The following is a 24,479-nucleotide window of genomic DNA, read 5'->3' as shown; positions in this document are numbered from 1 at the left end:
ATTTTATAATTTTATAATTTTATAATTTTATAAATTTTAAAACGTGTGAAACATGTAACAAATTTTATTTAGTTTTCAAATATTATAAATTTTAAAATCATATTTTTTTTAAATTTAAGAAATAAAAAAAAATATAAATTTTGAAAATTTTGAATTTAATTTTTTTTAATTATATTTATTTTTAAATTATAAAATTTTGAGCTTATGAATCCCCAAATATTTTTTTTTAATTCCTGATTGTTTGATTTTTTTATTACTTCAAAAACATGACTCACCAGTTCCATTGATAACAACTTCTGTCGGATCAGAAACGCCGCCGGGAGTATATTATTCCGTCCTCCTCCTCCTTTTCATTCACCCAGAACAGTGAACAACTCCCTAGGAATTGGAAGTTCCGTTTCTCTCTTTATGTTCCCTTGGGTGGAACTTGGTATTTCATCCTTCTTCTCCTTTGGGAATACTCCGCAACCTCCCGCGGAAAGTAAAACATCCGTTTACTTGACCGCAGACCGGTTCCTCCCGTCTTCCGGCATGGCCGCCGGGTTATCTCTATTTCCCATCCTCCTTCGCCTCTACCACCACGATGACCGAAATCAGGAAACCTGGAACACAGGACATTATGATTTGGCCGCTCGCCCACTTCGGCTGAATCTTTCCGGCAGAAAAAAATAACACAACTCACCTACCAACCGGCCAAAATCCTTGCGAAGCTCGCGAAGCAACGAAAACTGGTTCAATCCGGTTGCAATCAAGTTAAAACAAGACCAACTGAAAAGAACTGTCAAACTGCTTGCGTCGACGAAAATCGTGACGTCAAATTGAAGGAAAATCGATAGGAAAAACAATGTCGGGCTTGTCGAGTGTTTGTCGCACGTTTGTCGTCCTTTCGACCAATCGATATCGAAACGGTAAAATCAAAACCGTGCGACAACTCGTACGACGTGCGACATTTTTCAAACAGGGTATAAACGCTTAAGTTTAATCGGACGAAAGGATTTTTTTTTTCAAAAATCTCTAAACTATTCAGTAGATTTTTGGTAATATTTTACAAATAATGCAATTTGAAATGTTCAAATTCGTATTCTGGTAATACTTAAGTGTACAATCAGTTGTACAATGATTTTTTTTTCATTTTGTTTAGACAATCATTAACTTTTGAGATAAATTTTTATTAGCATTGAAATATTTGAAATTGCATTTTCAATTCTCAAAAACAAATTAAAACTTTTTTTTTTAATTTAATAAATTATATTTAAAGCATAAATCATGCCATCTTGAAACGGTTCTTTCAAAAGACCGAAGTTTAAAAAGAACCGCGGTTCTTTTTTCTGAGCCACGGTTCGTTCGCTCTTTTTAGTGAACCGGCTCTTTGAGCGGCTCGTTCTTTTTTTGCCCACCTCTAGTTTGCACGGTTGATGAACTAAGCCAAGTTGCCCTTGGGCCCCGCGTCGATCGTCAACTCCGAGTCGACCGTCAGGAATTAGTCATTTTCGTCCTTATGCTCCTGCTTTTGTATCCGTTTGGCCGCCAGTTCCGGGTACTGCTTCCGTTTGAAGCACTGGTACTGGCAACTTTTGCTAGCTGGACATGTCTTCGGATTGCACTTCACGAGCAGCGCCCGGTTGATGCAGTTCGAGTCTAGCCCGCACGGGTCCGTGTCTGACAATTTACACTCACAGATTGAATCCTCCTGTCCTGTTGAAATAGAAAAGATATAACAATTGAGCATGAGCATGTAAGGCTACCAACTCTTGCTGAGCAAAATCCTTACACTTTGCCGACTTGACACGATGGTATAACAAAACTGTCAATGAATTATTTAGATGAATTAAATTAAATAAATTTGAGACATAAACATATAAAATTGTGTCGTTTTTATAGCTAACAAATTTCACAAAATGCTATCAGAGTGCCTATGATTTGCACGTTTAAAAGTATTCATAAAATAAACCGTGATTTGAATCAAATCATTATGTTCTTCAATTTTTTTGTTAAACGTTTAAAAGTTTACGAAATGTCAAGTTTGCTTTTACGAATAATCATTCTTAGTGTTTTCACGGTCACTTTTCCAGAGTTTTTTTTTATTGAAAAGGTCCTATAACATGTGAAACACAACAGTGTTAAAAAAAAATGTTAAAAATCCGCGAAGAGGTTCGAAAATCCGTATGGTAAGGAAAAAATCCGTACAGTTGGTAGCCTTAAGCATGAGCATGAGCATGAGCATGGTTGACTGCCAATGAGCTGCTACTCCGTTATTGACAGATCAGCTGAAGTTAAACAATGAATCAAAAATGATCAGTGGGAGCCAACCATCCGTTCACTGTTTAACCTCTGAAGATCCCGACTTTATTAGTCAATACCGGCGCCCTCCCAAGAAGCCTGCAGTTCAACGAAAGGGAGGAATATTAGTCCGATAGTTGAAGTTGCAGACTCATCAAGCACATAGTTTTTCGTTATACTTGTTGATACCGTTGAATCCACAGCATCTCCTTCAAGCATCACGTGATTAATATTTTTTTAGGTTAGTAGGATAAGGTATTGGCTTTTCGATGCCTCCCGAGCTACGGCGCTATGGGGAGGACTTTCATAACAGACCCGTCGGCGAGCCTTCCGAGCAACGGTGCTATGGGAAGGTCTTTCTGGTTAGCACACACAATCACTCACACACAGCTATTTTGCTCCACTATTAACTCGACGATTCAAATTATCAGTGCGTCTTTCGATCATTATAAAGAAATGGCTTTTTCACCGCAAAAAAATAAAACCTTATTCGAAAAATTTAAACACAATCCACTCGACGCCGTGCCCTCCGATCAACGATGATAAAGGAAGGACTGATCATTGCTAGCAAGATAGAACACACATAAAACCACGATCGATGCTGTCAAGAAAGCACGTTGCCCCACCGCCCGCATGCGACACACATAATTCACGACAAAAGGCACACAAAAAATCACTTTTCACTCCGAATATTTTTTAAGACCACGCGCCCTTTACAAATTATGCACAATCACTCACCCCATACGAACAGCGGCACAAAAGCACACAAAAAATTAACCTGAATAATCACGACTTCGCGTCCCCACTGATGCTATTATTCGATTAGCACAATCACTCACCCCATACGAACAGCGGCACAAAAGCACACAAAAAATTAACCTGAATAATCACGACTTCGCGTCCCCACTTCCAGCGCACCAATCAATAGAAAAGATATAACAATTGATACGGAAAACCATACCCTCAACAAACCCACCTCCTCGTTTCCGGCCGCGTTTCGCCCTCTCAGCGGAGCTACATACTTGTTGGACTTGATCATCACGTACATCGGCGATTCCAAGGCGTGATTTGTTTGTGCCTGCACCCGTTCGAAAACTTGCCGTGCCACGCGCGGTGCCTCGTTGTACCTCTCCATCATGTCTGACTGCTTCCGGTCCGTCACGCTGTCCGAGTCGCCCTCGTGATAGAAGTAGATTAGAACCGGAGGCGGTTAATACAGCCAAAGTTGTGCGTGTCGAAGTAGTGCACGTAAATGTCCGTTTTCTCGTGTTTCCGCCGGAACACTACGACCGGGACCGCTGGCGGGGAAATCTTGAGCGCTGGCCAGAACTTGCTCATGGAATATTTGGCCCAAACGATCTCGTCGTACAGGTGCATTCGGCCGGATTCGATTTCTCTGCAGATGAAGCGGCCTTCCGGCGGGTTGAACTGGAGGCACTCGAGGCGGAAGGCCGTCAGACAGGTTTTGCAGCAGATGAGATTTCCGCCCTTGCAGCACAGGAAACACCAGGTTGGCGTTGATTGAGCACTGCTCAGTGAGTGGACAAATCGTGGTCGACGTGGTCAGCAGCTGCGATCCGACGGGGTCCGCTTGGCATCCGGGTGGCCCGAAAAAAACGCGTGCAGTCTTCGCAGGAAAAACAGGTTGGGTTTTTTTTTATTGTTTTGGCTGACAGTGACAGCTGTTGTGCGATGCACGCTAAATTGGCTTCCAAAAATCGGTTACTTTTTAATCAAAGTTCCAGACACGGTTCCAGTTCGGTGCTGGCTCCGAGCTCGAGGTTTCAGCACCAAGCTCGAGGTGCCAGACCCGACGGAAAAATTCCTTTACTGCCGCCGATTGCTTGCAACAGCCTTGCAAAAACATTCCCGCATCTTGGTAACTTTCGAGTGGTGAAGAAAAGTCAATTGATTTCACCTCGATTTCTATTTCAGCTCCACTCGCAATTTCCGTCCCGTTAGTTCGATAGGACGTTAATTAGGGGAAATATACCCATTTTAATCACACTAAGCCGTTCGACCAATTTTCATCACTTTTGCCTTTTTCCGCTATTAAATCAACATTTTCAGATGTAACAACAATGATGAGTTGCTTGCTCACTTTTATTTGAGCTATTTATTACTTTGGAACAGTCAAAAACATTTTATTTAAGCTGTAATTCAAGATCAAAGTGCTGATAGGCCGATAATGGAAATAGGCTGAGAAAGGGTATAGTTCCCTATAAGGGAATCTTGGGAAAATTTGGACCGGACATTCTAATCGAAAATTTCAACAATCATCTTGCAAAGTTCTTTGTCATACTGGTCATGTGTAACATAACCACCTGCACCTTTTTTCTTTAACTTTCATATGGAACTGCTGTATCGAGAAATTAAAAGTGAGAGTGTGCGTGCAACATGGAGTTAAACTTTTCAAAGTGTCATGGTAACCTTCACAACAACTTCATAGAAAGTTTAACTCCATGTTGCACACACTCTCACTTTTAATTTCTCGATAGATGGAATCGATGGGCAGACGTAATTTTTTACTTTACAACGAGACCTGTTCGTTTCTTCACTCATTTTGGTTTGTTTGTTTATGTTTCGAATGACAGGCAAAAACGTGCATGCGGAAAAAATCTAGCAATAATTTTATGTATCAAAATGATAACAAAGATTGTCATTTCGATATTAAAAGTTTATCAAAACGATAATTCAACGTTATCAGAACAATAATTAAAAGTTATTGAAGTTGATAATGACATTTATCAATTTGATAAGGCATTGATTCTCTGCGTGCTGTGTTGTCCTAATACCACCCAGTCAAATCAATCCGAATTCTGAAACGGAATCTAATTAGAATCGTACACAAATTCCGTTTCAAACGCAACAACCGGTTCGAACACGGAACCGGTTGTTGCGTTTGAAACGGAAATTGTATACGATTCTAATGAGATTCCGTTTCAGAATTCGGATTGAGTTAACAGTAGAGACCCTAAACAGGGAGACTGGTCTAAGCTTGCTAAATCGATCTGGCAACGTATGTTTTGAGCTTGGCAACACTGATAAGTTTTGCTGGGCGTAAAGGCAAATGCTCGTTTGGATACGTCAAACTCGCGTCTGTTTGGGTACGTCAAATTCACTTCGTCCAGTCTCCCTGTTTAGGATCTCTAGTTAACAGGGCACAGGGGCTAGACTCTGACATATACCACCGTTTGTTGTCATCATTAAATATAAAAAAAGCGATTTTTGGTTTGTTTGTGCACAGCTGGACAAAACGTACATTTATTTAACATTTCGCTCATACAAATTCTCAACTTTACATTTAAAATCATCCATTGACTTTCAATAGTTTTTCATCTAAAATTGCATATTCTGAACGACTAGCTCAACAATTTATCGGAATCAATCCTTTGTTGTTTTTGTCCGTTTTCCTTATAATTATAAAAGAACCTACACGACAATTGGGTCCTAAAATTAAGCTTAAATTTGTGATATTATTGTTCACAACGATAAAGCTTGTTTTTCTGAGTACAATGACCCTTTGATCGACCGCAAATAATTTAAAATGGATTTTCAATTCAATTTAAAAAAAAAATAACTTCACTGCCCTTCTTGACAGTAAAGGTCCTACTTGACAGCTCCCCAGTCAAATCAATCCGAATTCTGAAACGGAATCTAATTAGAATCACACAAATTCCGTTTCAAACGCAACAACCGGTTATTGCGTTTGAAACGGAATTTGTATACGATTTTAGATTCCGTTTCAAACACGGAACCGGTTGTTGCGTTTGAAACGGAATTTGTATACGATGCTAATTAGATTCCGTTTCGAACACGGAACCGGTTGTTGCGTTTGAAACGGAATTTGTATACGATTCTAATTAGATTCCGTTTCAGAATTCGGATTGAGTTAACTGAGTCGTTCCAAGGGGACCATAGTTTAACCATCGAAAAAAAATGTTGTCTTTTCAATATATTTTTGTTTGCATTGAAATGAAAAAAAAGTGATCAGAAATGGTTTTTAATCGTGGTTTTTTACCGTTGTACATAAAAATTTACATAGTGCCTGATTGAACTAGAGACCCTTAATAGGGAGACTGGCCAGACTTTGCTAAATCGATCTGGCAACGTATGTTTTGTGCTTGTTAACACTGCCAAGTTTTGCTGGGCGTAAAGGCAAATGCTCGTTTGGATACGTCAAACTTGTGTCTGTTTGGGTACGTTAAATTCACATTGAGTTATCTACGTGCGCAGGTATTGCGTGTACGTACACGAAAAAGATTGAGGTTAAATTTTGTACCCGCCAGCAAAACAAATGGGGTGCTAGTGTGCGTGAGCTCAGGTTTAGATACAGTGAGTCAAATATTTGTCCGTACCCCCCCGTACGGAAAATGTTTGTGATATAAAAGTACATAAAATTCGACTAAAGTGCCATGTTTTATTCATCAATCGACGCGGCAGAATGTTCTCTTTAAGACACTGTCATTGGATTTGCAAAAACTTTTTCTTAAAAATACAAAAATAGTTTACTGAAAAAGTAAAATAAAGAGGTCAAATAATTTTCCGTACCCTAATAAAAGTACAAAATCTGATCGATTTAAGTGAATTCATTTATGAAATGTTGTTTCTGTGTCAAATACTAGTACCTCTAGCCAGTTTGTGACAACTTTGAACTTCTGATAACTTTGTTAAGTTAGTTTATATTAAAAATTGGATTAAATTTAGTTTTTTTTATGTAAAACTTATCAAAACATAAGTTTATAAACAACTATTTTATAAAATTGCTATTTCATGTTGTAAGAGTCTCTATTTAACAAGTTTTAACAATATTTGTTTGAAATATACATTGTTTTCATCTTTTTTATTGACATTTTTCGACCAAAAATACTGTTTCGGAACAATACCGTTAAACAATCCGGATTGTCCCGGAACCGGTTTAACCCCTCGGAGGGAAATTTTGTGGTGGTCAGATAGAGGACAAAAAAACCCACCTCTTGCAATTTAAAGCATCCAATTTCGTCCACTACAGCCCGATTACGAGTCCCTAGTCTGAAATTTGAAATTTTCACTTTCCGTACTGAGAATTTTTGTACCGTCCTGGGACAGAATGTTTTGCTTGGGGAATTTGAAAATTTCAAATTTCAGACTAGGGACTCGTAATCGGGCTGTAGTGGACGAAATTGGATGCTTTAAATTGCAAGAGGTGGGTTTTGTCCTCTATCTGACCACCACAAAATTTCTCCGAGGGGTTAAACCGGTTCCGGGACAATCCGGATTGTTTAACGGTATTGTTCCGAAACAGTATTTGGTCGAAAAATGTCAATAAAAAGATGAAAACAATGTATATTTCGAACAAATATTGTTAAAACTTGTTAAATAGAACTCTTACAACATAAAACAGCAATTTTATAAAAATAGTTGTTTATAAACTTATGTTTTGATAAGTTTTACTTTAAAAACTAAATTTAAACCAATTCTTAATATAAACTAACTAAACAAAGTTATCAGAAGTTCAAAGTTGTCACAAACTGGCTAGAGGTACAAGTATTTGACACATTAACAACATTTTATAAATAAATTCACTTAAATCGATCAGATTTTGTACTTTTACAAGGTACGGACAATTATTTGACCTCTTTGACTTTTTCAGTAAACTATTTTTGTATTTTTAAGAAAAGTTTTTGCAAATCAATGACAGTGTCTTAAAGAGGACATTCTGCCGCGTCGATTGATGTACAAAACATGGCACTTTAGTCGAATTTTATGTACTTTTATATCACAAACATTTTCCGTACGGGGGGGTACGGACAAATATTTGACTCACTGTAACTCTATTGACCAGTCCAGCCTGATGGCAAGATTGTCAAATTGTATGTATGGGCCGCGATACTCACATTGGTTGGACCGTGGACCCCGCTATTTGGTCGCTTTACCCCTCTGACGCTAAATATAGGGCAAAAGAGCCAGCAAATGTGCAATTGAAAAAAAGTTTTTTTTTGTGAAAAAATATTTCAAATTGTGTTTTTGATGAATAATTTTGAATATGTTTTGTCGAAAAATAAATAACTAGAAAAAATAAAATATTATCCAGCCAGTCTCCCTATTTAGGATCCCTAAATTGAACAAGCTCAGCACCCAGTCAAATCAATCCGAATTCTGAAACGGAATCTAATTAGAATCGTACACAAATTCCGTTTCAAACGCAACAACCGGTTCGAACACGGAACCGGTTGTTGCGTTTGAAACGGAAATTGTATACGATTCTAATGAGATTCCGTTTCAGAATTCGGATTGAGTTAACAGTAGAGACCTAAACAGGAGACTGGTCTAAGCTTGCTAAATCGATCTGGCAACGTATGTTTTGAGCTTGGCAACACTGATAAGTTTTGCTGGGCGTAAAGGCAAATGCTCGTTTGGATACGTCAAACTCGCGTCTGTTTGGGTACGTCAAATTCACTTCGTCCAGTCTCCCTGTTTAGGATCTCTAGTTAACAGGGCACAGGGGCTAGACTCTGACATATACCACCGTTTGTTGTCATCATTAAATATAAAAAAAGCGATTTTTGGTTTGTTTGTGCACAGCTGGACAAAAACGTACATTTATTTAACATTTCGCTCATACAAATTCTCAACTTTTACATTTAAAATCATCCATTGACTTTCAATAGTTTTCATCTAAAATTGCATATTCTGAACGACTAGCTCAACAATTTATCGGAATCAATCCTTTGTTGTTTTTGTCCGTTTTCCTTATAATTATAAAAGAACCTACACGACAATTGGGTCCTAAAATTAAGCTTAAATTTGTGATATTATTGTTCACAACGATAAAGCTTGTTTTTCTGAGTACAATGACCCTTTGATCGACCGCAAATAATTTAAAATGGATTTTCAATTCAATTTAAAAAAAAAATAACTTCACTGCCCTTCTTGACAGTAAAGGTCCTACTTGACAGCTCCCCAGTCAAATCAATCCGAATTCTGAAACGGAATCTAATTAGAATCGTACACAAATTCCGTTTCAAACGCAACAACCGGTTATTGCGTTTGAAACGGAATTTGTATACGATTCTAATTAGATTCCGTTTCAAACACGGAACCGGTTGTTGCGTTTGAAACGGAATTTGTATACGATGCTAATTAGATTCCGTTTCGAACACGGAACCGGTTGTTGCGTTTTAAACGGAATTTGTATACGATTCTAATTAGATTCCGTTTCAGAATTCGGATTGAGTTAACTGAGTCGTTCCAAGGGGACCATAGTTTAACCATCGAAAAAAAATGTTGTCTTTTCAATATATTTTTGTTTGCATTGAAATGAAAAAAAAGTGATCAGAAATGGTTTTTAATCGTGGTTTTTTACCGTTGTACATAAAAATTTACATAGTGCCTGATTGAACTAGAGACCCTTAATAGGAGACTGGCCAGACTTTGCTAAATCGATCTGGCAACGTATGTTTTGTGCTTGTTAACACTGCCAAGTTTTGCTGGGCGTAAAGGCAAATGCTCGTTTGGATACGTCAAACTTGTGTCTGTTTGGGTACGTTAAATTCACATTGAGTTATCTACGTGCGCAGCTATTGCGTGTACGTACACGAAAAAGATTGAGGTTAAATTTTGTACCCGCCAGCAAAACAAATGGGGTGCTAGTGTGCGTGAGCTCAGGTTTAGATACAGTGAGTCAAATATTTGTCCGTACCCCCCCGTACGGAAAATGTTTGTGATATAAAAGTACATAAAATTCGACTAAAGTGCCATGTTTTATTCATCAATCGACGCGGCAGAATGTTCTCTTTAAGACACTGTCATTGGATTTGCAAAAACTTTTTCTTAAAAATACAAAAATAGTTTACTGAAAAAAGTAAAATAAAGAGGTCAAATAATTTTCCGTACCCCTAATAAAAGTACAAAATCTGATCGATTTAAGTGAATTCATTTATGAAATGTTGTTTCTGTGTCAAATACTAGTACCTCTAGCCAGTTTGTGACAACTTTGAACTTCTGATAACTTTGTTAAGTTAGTTTATATTAAAAATTGGATTAAATTTAGTTTTTTTTATGTAAAACTTATCAAAACATAAGTTTATAAACAACTATTTTTATAAAATTGCTATTTCATGTTGTAAGAGTCTCTATTTAACAAGTTTTAACAATATTTGTTTGAAATATACATTGTTTTCATCTTTTTTATTGACATTTTTCGACCAAAAATACTGTTTCGGAACAATACCGTTAAACAATCCGGATTGTCCCGGAACCGGTTTAACCCTCGGAGGAAATTTTGTGGTGGTCAGATAGAGGACAAAAAACCCACCTCTTGCAATTTAAAGCATCCAATTTCGTCCACTACAGCCCGATTACGAGTCCCTAGTCTGAAATTTGAAATTTTCACTTTCCGTACTGAGAATTTTTGTACCGTCCTGGGACAGAATGTTTTGCTTGGGGAATTTGAAAATTTCAAATTTCAGACTAGGACTCGTAATCGGGCTGTAGTGGACGAAATTGATGCTTTAAATTGCAAGAGGTGGGTTTTGTCCTCTATCTGACCACCACAAAATTTCCTCCGAGGGGTTAAACCGGTTCGGGACAATCCGGATTGTTTAACGGTATTGTTCCGAAACAGTATTTTTGGTCGAAAAATGTCAATAAAAAAGATGAAAACAATGTATATTTCGAACAAATATTGTTAAAACTTGTTAAATAGAGACTCTTACAACATAAAACAGCAATTTTATAAAAATAGTTGTTTATAAACTTATGTTTTGATAAGTTTTACTTTAAAAAACTAAATTTAAACCAATTCTTAATATAAACTAACTAAACAAAGTTATCAGAAGTTCAAAGTTGTCACAAACTGGCTAGAGGTACAAGTATTTGACACATTAACAACATTTTATAAATAAATTCACTTAAATCGATCAGATTTTGTACTTTTACAAGGGTACGGACAATTATTTGACCTCTTTGACTTTTTCAGTAATCTATTTTTGTATTTTTTAAGAAAAAGTTTTTTTGCAAATCCAATGACAGTGTCTTAAAGAGGACATTCTGCCGCGTCGATTGATGTACAAAACATGGCACTTTAGTCGAATTTTATGTACTTTTATATCACAAACATTTTCCGTACGGGGGGGTACGGACAAATATTTGACTCACTGTAACTCTATTGACCAGTCCAGCCTGATGGCAAGATTGTCAAATTGTATGTATGGGCCGCGATACTCACATTGGTTGGACCGTGGACCCCGCTATTTGGTCGCTTTACCCCTCTGACGCTAAATATAGGGCAAAAGAGCCAGCAAATGTGCAATTGAAAAAAAGTTTTTTTTTGTGAAAAAATATTTCAAATTGTGTTTTTGATGAATAATTTTGAATATGTTTTGTCGAAAAATAAATAACTAGAAAAAATAAAATATTATCCAGCCAGTCTCCCTATTTAGGATCCCTAAATTGAACAAGCTCAGCACCCAGTCAAATCAATCCGAATTCTGAAACGGAATCTAATTAGAATCGTATACAAATTCCGTTTCAAACGCAACAACCGGTTGTTGCGTTTGAAACGGAATTTGTATACGATTCTAATTAATTCCGTTTCAGAATTGATTGATGACTGAAACATTACACCAGAAAAGTGGTAAAATTACACATTTTCAGAGGTAAAATTACACCTTTTTTTCTGACATAAAAGATGTACCCCTTCCCAGATGTAATATTACCATGATTTTTTTTTCTGTGTATTTGAGTTGTGTGGTGCCCGAAGACGTTAACGGCACGGAAGCTCAACAACGAAGCCAACAACTTCTTTCAGAATTGGTTGTATTGGCCTCCATCTGCCCTTGGAGCATAAGGTGTCAACGTTTTTCCAGCATCCCTGGACTTTTGCTGTTGATTCCACGGAACCGTCTTCTGCAAGCCGGTCGCACACCACTACATACACATAAAGATTGCTCACAATCTGTGGAAGCTCATCTTTCCCAAGTCAACCCGGAAGTTCATCCATGACGACTTCCGACGTGCCTACGGCTTACGAGGTTATGGCTATGGCGAGATTATGGCATTGTTAGCGTTCTTGCCAGGGTGTCTAGGGCATGCTACAGGACGAAACGTACCCTTCCTCTCCCTTTTTTCGGTGGTATATGAATAAAAAGCGGAAACAGTAGTATATTTACAAAAATGGCAAATTGAAGAATTATGAAAAGATTTAACACAAACAGTTTGAAATCTTCGTCGGCTTGAATCCCGTGAACCGTTTGTAGGTCTGGTTGAAAAAGTTCAGCAACTGAGATGACATGGATTTAGCACCTCCACCTTCGCGCTGGAATTGCTCGAGTTGGGAGCACAGTGCCGGATCAAAGTAAATCTTGCTGTTGGTTCCCGGAATCATCCGACCGCCACCGCCCGTGGCTACATTGGGTTACGTTTGGTATTGGGGCTGCAACCGCTCTGGATCAAATCACATTACGTAGTGGTCGGAAAAGGCCATCCGGCTGTCGTTGTCATTGGGTTGCGTTTGGTACTGGGGCTGCAAATCACATTACGTAGTGGATCAAATCACATTACGTAGTGGTCGGAAAAGGCCATCCGGCTGTCGTTGTCGATGTTTCACACGGTGTGAGCAAACGCGCTCTTTTATCTCATCTCTTTTGTATTGTCGTATTCGGTTCGGTTCTGAGAGTCTCACACGTCGAAGCCCGAACATTCCCGCGAGCCCTACGGGAATCGTCTGCGCCGTCTTGCCTTGGATGAGGTTATCGAAGAATCCTGATGTACTCGCCTCCTGTGATCTGTGATTTTTCACAATGGGGCGGTGGACTAGTACAGTTCCCCCATGTTCGGAATGTCTCCGCTGCGATCGTACTGGAACGAACGAATCTCGCAGAGGTAGTTTTTGAACCGGATCAGAATCTGAGGAAGCAAATCGTTTGGATTTTTTTATGTTTAAACTGCGAGCTTACTAACCTTCTCAACACCTTTAACTTTTCCTCGATACTGTCCCGTTTCATCGTCTACATCGCATCCCCATGGTGTCCGACCATCCCGGCAATCACGTCCGTGGAATCTCACCGCCAGTTTTCGATCTGACCGGTCCGAAATCTGCACGTCCAACTAGCCTCCGCTCTAACACGTCCATCACCTCGCCAAACACGACAAACGTTCGTTTGTTGCGATCCGCGTTCGGCAGTTGGTTGATCTGGTTCACCACACTATGTTCCTCGAATTGGAACCAATTTGGGGGAGGTCGTTACTTTCCATGGCGGGGGATTTGAAGCGGATTTCGAACGTTTCCAGACTGTCGTCGTCGTCGTCGAACAGCGCCAATCGGTATACTTATCGTCAAAGTATTTGCTACTTGTCCAAGGTCGCTGGCTCGAGACTATCTCTGGGGAAGCGATTCTTGGTCGTTTCGCTAGCTGTGAGAAGGTTGACGGAGTTTGGGAGGTTCTCTTCTCTGCTCGTATTTTGCTTCTGGTCTCGATCAAGTCGGCAAGCAGGAGGATGCTATCAGCGGGGTAAAGTCAATTGAAGCATTGTAGATAAACTAAATCAAGCTTTCGAATACCGTTTTGCTGAACTCGATCTCGCCAGTAGGGTGCATTTTCAACACCTGGCCATTTGGAATCTGAGCCGTCGATTCTGATAGAACTATTTGCCGGGGAAACGTAAACAAAACAACTTTATTGCGTGTCTTCAAATATGGTTTCTCGTTAGAAAATCTGTCTCCTAAAATATGAACTGTTTTTCGTGTTTGTCAAAACACACTCGCAAGAGGACACATCTAGGCCGGAGTCGGTGGACGTTGCAGACCCGGACTCGGAACGAGAACTCCTGCAAATGGCTAATGGCTGCAGGATCGCGATTAATCGCGATCTAATGGAACGGGACGGATCGATCTGCAACCGATCAAATACCACACATCCAAGAACCATCTCATTTTCCAAACTGCACTCTTGCAGCGGAGGAAGAGGAAACACACCTTGACTTGACTTTCTCTGCATCGTCACCACCTTCCTGGTCAACGATTCCACGGGTATTGTTCGGTTTTCTGGAACGACGTCTTAACCGGTGAAATTTGTTTTGTTTTGATTTGATTTCAACTCAACAAGGTTTTTAAAGGCATGGTTGGATTTTGTTAATATATAGAGCTTTATGACGTTTCGCGTACACACACTAGCGCACCATTTGATTTTGCTGGCCGGACAAAATTTAACCTCACTTTATTTTCGTGTACATATACGCAATACATGCGCACGTAGATTTCTCTATTGACGAACTGTCGATATGCTGACCAATTATTTTAATGCGTTGATAATGTATTGACCGATCTGTCCGACCCCTAGGATTTTTCTTTTTTTACGGGTGACGAAGAACTGCGGCGAGACTGTAATTCTGCGATGTCGCAGATAAATTCTCTGGCTGATTTTTTTTCTTCCTGATCCAGCGAAAAAACATCGCTAATTCTAGCGAAGCTGATCCAACAAACAGAAAGGATTTTCACTAAACCAGGTTTTCAAATGGAATAAAACAATAGAGACAGCTTCTGGATGGATACAACCGCATCGACCCCAGTAAAAATTTCCTTCATAATTATAAAAAAAATCGATCTCGACTTCAACTTTCTTAAGGTCTCTTGACATCAACCCCAGGTCCTCAAAAGCCATACATTTTTCATTCTTGCAAAAAAAATACAATGTTTAATGATCGATTACAATACACTCAACCCCCGGTGGTTAGAGACCCTAAATAGGGAGACTGGTCTAAGCTTGCAAAATCGATCTGGCAACGTATGTTTTAAGCTTCGCAACACTGATAAGTTTTGCTGGGCGTAAAGGCAAATGCTCGTTTGGATACGTCAAACTCGTGCCTGTTTGGGTACGTCAAATTCACTTCGACCAGTCTCCCTATTTAGGATCTCTACCGGTGGTTGGTCACTTTTTCGTTTGACACTTTTTTAGTTTGTACCCCGTTGGTTGGTCAAAGTCAAACTAAAAAGTGACGAACTGTCACTTTTTACACGGCGCTCACGCATACTATCAAAACAAACGTTTGGTAGTGTGTGTGAACTCCGTGTAAAAGGGGTGTCAAACTAAAAGTGACCCCGTTCGTTTGACAACAGTTGGTGTCAAACCATCGGGGTTTGAGTGTACTCTACTTTTGGCAAACAGCAAATTGACTTCATCCATAAAGTACGTCACGCTAAAATCAGCCAAAAATTTACCCCCCCCCCCTTTGTCATGCTTTTCCTATACTTATAACACGCAATGTCACACTTGCTAAGACCCCCTAGAGCGTGACATACTTTATGGATGACGCCTTACTAGTACTTGCATAACTTTAAAATTTTAGTGATAACCTAAACAAGTTTGCGTAAAAAACGTAATTAAAAGACGCAACTTTAATTACGTTTTTTATCCAAACTTGTTTAGGTCATCACAAAAAATTTAAAGTTATCGCAGTTTTAGTGAAAAAAGTTGTTTTTCCCGTTTTCGTCATTTTCTCGATTTTGCGCGTGGCGCGCCGAAAATCCCAGTTTCAATTTTCATAAAATCATATCTTGTAATCCTGTCAATGAACACTTCCCATTTTTGAGTATGTTACACAAAAATTCAGAGTCGTCAGAATCGTTCACACTGTGATTACTCGTTAATTTAAACAATAAATCTCTAACAAGTGCCATACATCGACATCTGACCACTCCTTAGTCACCAAACTGTGGAGGCCTACATGTAGAAAATCACAAAATTTCATATTTCAGAAAATTCAATAAATTTACTAAAAACATGATTTTTAATCACTCCTGATAGTTTCATGAAGATATTTCGTGACTGAAATGAGTAAGAGACGATTCAAGCTCAAAATTTTGCTATGCGCAAAGTGGGCTGTCAAACTTTGTTGGCGTTTTTCTCTAAACATCGAGTTGATTCACGTGTGCATGACGAAGCCCGATTTTAAAATTTTGCTTTTTAAAAAAATACAAAAAATTAAAAACTGTCGATTTTTTATATGAAAAACATAAAAATATTTTTATTTGATTCGAACTTTTTAAATGTTGGGCTAGATTGTTCGGTCTTAAGTTTATATTTCCGAAAAAGACCAACCTATCACCTTTTATTTGCGTCCAAGACAACTAAAATCAGTTGAATTGGCGTGGAGTTATGATTTTTTGAAAAAAGGTGGTTTTTGCAAAAAATGACGAAAATTGCAATTTTTGGGACCATCCTAGCACGGTAAAGACCACCATATCGGCCAAACAAAAAAATACGGGTCTAATTATTTTGGCAAAGGAACTTCAAAAAAATTTGGAGCCGGATCGGAGAACTTTTTTGGTTTAAGCTCATTTCAAATGGAATTGCTGTACATACATATTATCCCCTTAAGATAATATAATATTACACTGACCAACAAAAAATGGCAAAAATGACTGCGCAGGCTCAACTCGAGGAAGCATGAAGTTTTGGTCCCCAAAAACACGTAAACTTTGAATTTTTCAAAAATATCGACACAGGGCCGAATGGTTTTTCTCCATAGTGTGTATGGAGAATTAGTGCTGTTCGCTACTCTCACATATTGCATGCATTTTTTTTGGTTGAATCTAGGGTTGAATGCAAAGGCGACGAACCGCCTATTTATATGGCATGGACCTAGGCATGGACTCAATAACCGGCTCCGTGGCTTAATGGTTACGGCTTCTGTCTCACAAGCAGAAGGTTCAGGGATCAAATCCCGGTCGGTACCTTTGAAATTTGGAATCATGAATTTGAACTTTGAATATGAAAAAACGAAAAATGAATCAGGTGGGATTCGAACTCACACCTTTGGATTGGTGGTCTGGGACGCTAAGCAGTCGGCCATCAGAAGGTTTACACTCTAGTAGTGAATTGATCCGTAGTGTTGAACATGCATATCTTCTCATATTCAATACGCGCTGATCCCTGATTTGCCTGAGGGGATTGGAAGTCTAAATATAGATCGAGTTTCCTTCAGATGCTTGCTTCTATGTTTAGGCGGGGCCGAACAATGCTCAGCGACCTCGGAATTGGACCGCAAGGAGCTCTGTCATTCTGAAACGGGTCGTTGGAAGCAGCGCGAGGGCTATCACCACCTAATACCCGGGACTGAGATACGCTGTATCAGCATTCGGCATATACAAAGTCTGATACAAACTATACTTTCCCATAATTTCGCTACCGGTTAGCGGGTATTGGATTGGACCACACACACGCACGCACATGGACCTAGGCATGGACTCACAAAAGGGGAGGACCACCGAGGGTTTAGGGATAGTATTGGAGCGGCGGCAATACACACGAGCTTTAACCTGAGCATCATAAACGTACACAACCAGCACATGGGAAGCGACGCCGATGACAAGGACGCTTTCTACGAGCTTTTTGACCGCGAATACAGGAAGTGTCCAAAACACGACGTCAATTTTCTCATCGGTGACTCAAATGCTCTGGTCGGCCAGGAGAAGGAGTTTAGACCGGTTATTGGCAGGTTCAGCGCCCACCAGCAGACGAACCATAACGGCCTACGAGTCATCGATTTCGCTACCTCCCGAAACATGGCCATACGTAGTACCTCCTTCCAGCACAGCCTCTTCTACAAGTAGGTACACCTGGAGATCACCAAACGACACGGAGACACAAATCGACCATGTTCCCAACCGCAGCAGGGAAATTTGGAGGCGCATCATCACCGGTAGTCGTGCCTACTATAGACTCCACAAGACCTTACGGCAAGGGGTGCTCAAAGTTTTTCTAGGCCGGGCCAGATTTGAGGCTCAAATGAGCTTGCGGGCCAAATTTACAAAAAAGGTTTACTAAAAATTAATTATTTTAATTTGAAAGATTTAATTTCTGTTATTTAAAAAAAAGTCAATTAAAAATAAAAGAAACCACAAAATAACAGTGTTCTATCGGTATTGTTGATTTTATTGTTTCAGGTATTTGAAAAAAAAGTTTTTAGCTGAATGTAATTTTAAATGTAGAACACAAGTTCTCAAAATAAAATTAAAGTTTTGTTTTTATATTTCGAAAATGGTGCATTACATGTTAAACAATTTATCTACACGGAGAGACCGGCAGGGGGAAATCTAAGTAAATCTTGGTTAATTTAACTAAAAATATGGGTTAATTTTTTACACAGCATTTTTTTCAACAATCGATTGTTGATTTTGTTAACCCGAAATAGCTGACCAACAGTAACTAAAATTAACTAAAAAAATAGTTGGAATTGCCATTTTTGTTAGTTAAATGGCCAAAAAAAATTCTGGCAGTCGACTGCTAGAATATTTTTTTTCAGAAAATTAGCTAAAAATTTCTTGTTTTCAGCTGAAATATTGTGGAATATTCTGTTAAAAATTGGCTGGGACATATTTTTCAACTATTTTTCAACCATTTTTTTTTCGTTGTATCAACCGAAATATTTTTGCATGCATCAAATTATTAGTGGTTTATAACAAAACATTTCTTAATTAGACATAATTTATGTTAGTGTTGATATATTTTTTCTTTAATTATCTAACGATATAGGCTGTGCCGAATTTCTAGCTATATTTTAACTAATGTCTTACTTGAATACAGAAAAATATTCGTACATGTAGTCAATAATTAGCTGTTGTTAGCAATATTTTTGAATTTGCAGTAAATTTTGTAATAATGCCTCACAAATTAATGCTGAGTGTTTTTATTTTCGCATTTTTTCTGCCCAAAAAAAATAACATTTTGCACCACTTAGTTTTTTTTTGCATTAAGTTGTTAAATTACTGTTAAAAAGCATCAAAACAAAACTTTTTTTAACTGTTGTTATAAAACATGTAAAGTTTGACTAATGTTTTATAAAATTACGTTGCATTAATCTCAAAAAATAATAAAAAAGCATATCAAAAATTTCTCGTGAATTCCCTAAAAATACACGGAGAGACCGGCCGGGGCAAATCTAAGAAAATCTTGGTTAATTTAACTAAAAGTATGGGTTAATTTTTTACACAGCTTTTTTTCAACAATCGATTGTTGATTTTGTTAACCCGAAATTGCTAACTACCGGTAATTAAAATTAACTAAAAAAATACTTGGAATTGCCATTTTTGTTGGTTAAATGGCCGAAAAAAATTCTAGCAGTCGACTGCTAGAATATTTTTTTCAGAAAATTAGCTAAAAATTTCTTGTTTTCAGCTGAAATAATGTGGAATATTCTGTTAAAAACTGGCTGGGAAATGTTTTTCAACTATTTTTCAACAATTTTTTTTCGTTGTATCAACCGAAATATTTTTGCATGCAGCAAATTATTAGTGTTTTATAACAAAACATTTCTTAATTAGACATAATTTATGTAATTGTTGATATATATTTTCTTCAATTATCTAACGATATAGGCTGGGCCTAATTTCTAGCTATATTTTAACTATTGTCTTACTTGAATACAGAAAAATATTCGTACATGCAGTCAATAATTAGCTGTTGTTAGCAATATTTTTATTGAATTTGCATTAAATTTTGTAATAATGCCTCACAAATGAGTGCTTTTTATTTTCGCATTTATTCTGCCTAAAAATTTAACGTTTTGTACTAATTTGTTTTTTTTTTTTGCATGAAGTTGTTAAGTTACTGCAGGGTGGCCACCTCGGGAAAAAACCGGGAAAACCGGGAAAAAACCGGGATTTTTATCCACCGGGAGAAAACCGGGAAAAACTCGGGAATTCGACCGACAAACCGGGAAAATATTTTAAGTTTTGATAAAATTTGACAAAAGCCTCTTTAATGTATTCAATATGTTCTTTTCTCAATAAGAATATTATTCCTGTTATTCTTAATTAAGAATTCGCGAAATCTATGTTTGAATTTGTGTGATAGACTCATGCTTCTTGGCTATGGATTTTTTTCTGTTGTATCCTATGATACTTTTACCAGGCGAATTTGTTTTTTTTAATAAAGCAAAATGTTTGCTCTACCAGCGGTTCTCAACCTGGGGTACATGTATTCCTGGTGGTACCACGAGCGGTCTCAGGGGGTCCGGAAGACAAACCCCGTAATGGCGGACATTTACCCCATCTTTGCTAAAATATTAGTTTTGCATAAAATTAAAATTAGGATTTTTTGTAAGTGGAAAATATGGATATCATGGTACGAAAACAACATTACAGTAAATATCTCTCTAAATTTAAAGATCAAGACTTTTCCTTCAAATTGTCACACAAAATACACTCTTTTAAAATATTGTTCTTGGCCTGTATCTTAGCAACAAAAGAATGGATCAAAAATGTTCAAAAAAGAATGCTGTAATTTTCTCAACCATTTGACTTTTTAGAGATAAAATAGAGTTATTTTTAAATTTAAAATAGCTACAACTTCAAAAAAGTATGTGTAGTTTGTTTAAATCTGAAAAAAAATCAAAGAACAAAAAGTGTTAAAAAATGCATTTTACGCTAGTTCAGTTGTTTTGCAATCATTAGTCTACAAAAAATGTAAGATTTGACGAAAACAAAAAAAATAACGAAAAAAAACTAAAGATCGAAAATTTTCAAAAATTCAAGAGATTATTAAATCAACCCAAACATGCTTAAAATGATTCAAGACGCAAGGGAATGCATTTTAAATTGATTTCAGCTGATTGCACTTAAATTTCCATTAAAATTTTGATGTTTTTTGAAAAAAAAAAAATTGTCCCCTGATTTTTCGGGGCAACAAAAACTTTAAGAGCGAGTATTTCACCGATGTGAAACAGGTCGTATCGAGGTGCTCCGATTTGGATGAAACTTTCAGGGTTTGTTTGTCTATACATGAGATGAACTCATGCCAAATATGAGCCCTCTACGACAAAGGAAAGTGGGGTAAAACGGGCATTGAAGTTTGAGGTCCAAAACACATGAAAAATCTTAAAATTGCTCGCATTTCCGTAAAACTTCATCAATTCCAACTCTCTTAGATGCATTTGAATTGTCTTTTGAAGCCCTTCAAAATGTGTTATAGACATCCAGGATTGGTTTGACTTTTTCTCATAGCTTTTGCAAATTACTGTTAAAAATGGATTTTTTTATAACCTTAATAACTTTTGGCAACAGCCTTCAACACCCATACTTCCAAAAGTCAAAAGTTAGGGAATTTCATGGACTATAAGCCTACGGTATTAACTTTTTGGCTAATCGCAGTTTTTCTCATAGTTTCACGATTTTTCTAGAACAATCATTTTACAACGTTAGTTTTTGCCCTGTATGCCTACATAGCGGCACTTTTTGGTCTCAATTTTGGCATATTCGGAATCCTCAGAAATTTTTACATTAGATTGAGGTGTTGAAATTTTGAATTTGATTGGAAAAAATGCCATTTAGAATGAATTAAAATATTTTCTAACAATTTGTTGGATTGGGGGTAAAAAAGGATTTCGCCTACTTGATACAGCATTTGACGTATTGATCACAGGGTATATAAGATTTATTTCTTTTTTCAAAAATGTTTTATTTAATTAGTTTTTAAATCAAATTTACAACTCCAATACTTCTAACTTACGTGAAATTGTCCAAGGATTCCGAATATGACAAAATTGATACCAAAAAGTGCCGCTATGGAGGCCTACAGGGCAAAAACTAACGTTGTAAAATGATTGTTCTAGAAAAATCGTGAAACTATGAGAAAAACTGCGATTGGCCAAAAAGTTAATACCGTAGGCTTATAGTCCATGAAATTCCCTAACTTTTGACCTATAGGAGTATGGGTGTTGGAGGCTGTTGCAAAAGTTATGAAGGTTTTAAAAAACCATTTTTAACAGTAATTTGCAAAAGCTATGAGAAAAAGTCAAACCAATCCTGGATGTCTAAAGCACATTTTGAAGGGCTTCAAAGACCATTCGAATGCATCTAAGAGAGTTGGAATTGATGAAGTTTTACGGAAATTCGAGCAATTTTAAGATTTTTCATGTGTTTTGGACCTCAAACTTCAATGCCCGTTTTAACCCACTTTCCTTTGTCGTAGAGGGCTCATATTTGGCATGAGTTCATCTCATGTATAGACAAACAAACCCTGAAATTTTCATTCAAATCGGAGCACCTCGATACGACCTCTAGAACAAACCGATCAGAATCTACAAATACTGCCTCTTAAATAAAATGTGTACCCGCCTTATGTGTTGTTGAAAAAATCACAGCACGATAATTTTTTAATTGTTTTTACCATTATGTGTTTTGGGTTTTTTTAGAAAGTAATTATTCTAAAAAAAACTTTCAAGGTATCGATTTTTTTTACATTTGTATGGCACTTTTCCTGCGCAGCTGCCAAAGTGTATACATTTTTGTTTTGACTAATGATGCAAAAAGACTTTTTTGGTTATAAAAAAGTACTTACATAATTTTAACAAAAAGAAAATCTAATCTAATCTAATCAGACCCTAGCGCAGCCAATCTTTCGAAGGGATCCTGGAGAGTGCCTTAGGTTAGATGACGCCTAGCACTCTTCTTGTCATTTATTAACATTTGTAGTGCGCCATTGCATCGGAATGCATTGAAACATCACAAGCGTTAAACCGGCCAGGCCTACTGCGTAAAGCCGTATCGCAGAGATGACTCGTAATTGGGTTGAGTTTGAGCACAGAGTGTTCGAACAACAACACAATTCTGAATCGACAGGGGAGGAAGAAGCGTGGGGACACACCACCATACGCTCCGAGATTTTGGTTGTATTCGTTGGGAGCACCATGCTAAGAAGGTCTGGTACTCTGGGACCCTCTGGGATGGGACATTGTTTTTCCACGAATGCCCGGGACACTATTTGCCGTGGTTATAGCGCCACAACTCGCTCTAATAATTTTAACAAAAAGAAAATCACAGAAATTGATAATTCTTGGAAGAGTTGTTCTTTTTGAATTCACAAAACCTTTTTTCAAAGAAAATTAACAAGCATTTACATCAATGTTGATAACAATGTATTTTTGTAAATCTATTTTACAAAATTAATAAATTCTATTAATGATTTATCTTATTTAAAAAAATAAAAACGACTTTTGATGAAAAAATCAAATAATTTGAAAATTAGAGGTTTGATTGATAACAGATAAAAACGGCTTCGTTTACAACTTACTTACTTTTACTCAAGATTTGAAAGCTTTCTTGAGGAATTCAAACTTTGAACCAAATGTATGCGTTCAAAAAGTATGATGATATTAACGTTAGCCTAAAAAACATTGTAATTTGGTTTAAAAACATTCCGGAAAATTCCTTCTGGTCTTGGGAGAAAACCGGGAAAAAACCGGGAAATTGAAAATCGAAATCTGGTGGCCACCCTGAGTTACTGTTAAAGAGCATCAAAACAAAACTTTTTTTTAACTGTTGTTATAAAACATGTAAAGTTTGATTAATGTTTAAAAAAATTACGTTGCATTGAACTAAAAATAATGAAAAAGCATATTACAAATTTTGTTAAACATATTTAAAAAAGATGTTTAATTTAACATGAATTCCTGAAAAATAGAAATCGAGCAAAATTTTCACCAAGTTTTAAGCTTATATTTTTATTATGTTGTATAAAATTAAGTGTTGTATCCACTTACCATCACTGTGAAATCATCCGATAAGTCATCATCATCAACAATGGTCTCAGGTTTAGTTATTTTTCATGTGGTTGGACACAGAATTTTCATTAAAGTGAACCTTTTGCTGCAAATAGACATGTGAAATGTATTAGTAATTTAATACAAAATTCTTAATTTCGGCTATAAACTGAAAAAGGAACGTAAATAAATGAAATTATATTGAAGAAAGAAGAATTATCAATAATGCCAATTACCAGGTTGCATTAATTTAACAATTACTTTTAGCAACAAACTTTCATTGCATTTGATTCAATTTATTCAACGTACTCCGGTTCCTGAAAAATATTTTGAGTTTTACTTACCAGTTTATTGAGCAGTCATATTGCAACAAAACTTTCAAGATAATAATTATCTTCTTTTATATATTTTTATTTTTTTTTATATTTTACTTCATCTCTATTTTGCGTTGCGTACATATGGCATTTCTATGTATTTAATAATTGATGATTCTGAAAAAAATAATGGTTTTATCCGTCGTAAGCACGAAGCTTTTAATTATTCAGTTTTCTAATAAGAATCACATTAGATAAATTATTGTGCAATAATAAACCCATACTTACTTGGATTAACCAACATTTTGTTAAATTTGCCCGGGCTGCTCTATCCGTTAAGAGTTGGCCCGCATCTCCCTTCTACTG

The 24,479-nt window shown here is 37.1% G+C and overlaps 1 long non-coding RNA gene across 1 annotated transcript; it reads right to left on the bottom strand.

The window, feature by feature from the left end:
• Nucleotides 1-234: 234 nt before the first annotated feature.
• LOC119765437 lies at nt 235-893 on the bottom strand. The gene is made up of 2 exons (XR_005276724.1): nt 683-893; nt 235-602 (listed from the first exon to the last, which is right to left on the bottom strand). It is a non-coding gene; the product is annotated as an uncharacterized LOC119765437 (long non-coding RNA).
• Nucleotides 894-24,479: the final 23,586 nt, after the last annotated feature.

This window comes from Culex quinquefasciatus, chromosome 1 (genome assembly GCF_015732765.1).
Source record: "Culex quinquefasciatus strain JHB chromosome 1, VPISU_Cqui_1.0_pri_paternal, whole genome shotgun sequence".
Lineage (NCBI taxonomy): Eukaryota > Metazoa > Arthropoda > Insecta > Diptera > Culicidae > Culex > Culex quinquefasciatus.
This window is presented reverse-complemented; position numbering and strand designations above follow the sequence as displayed.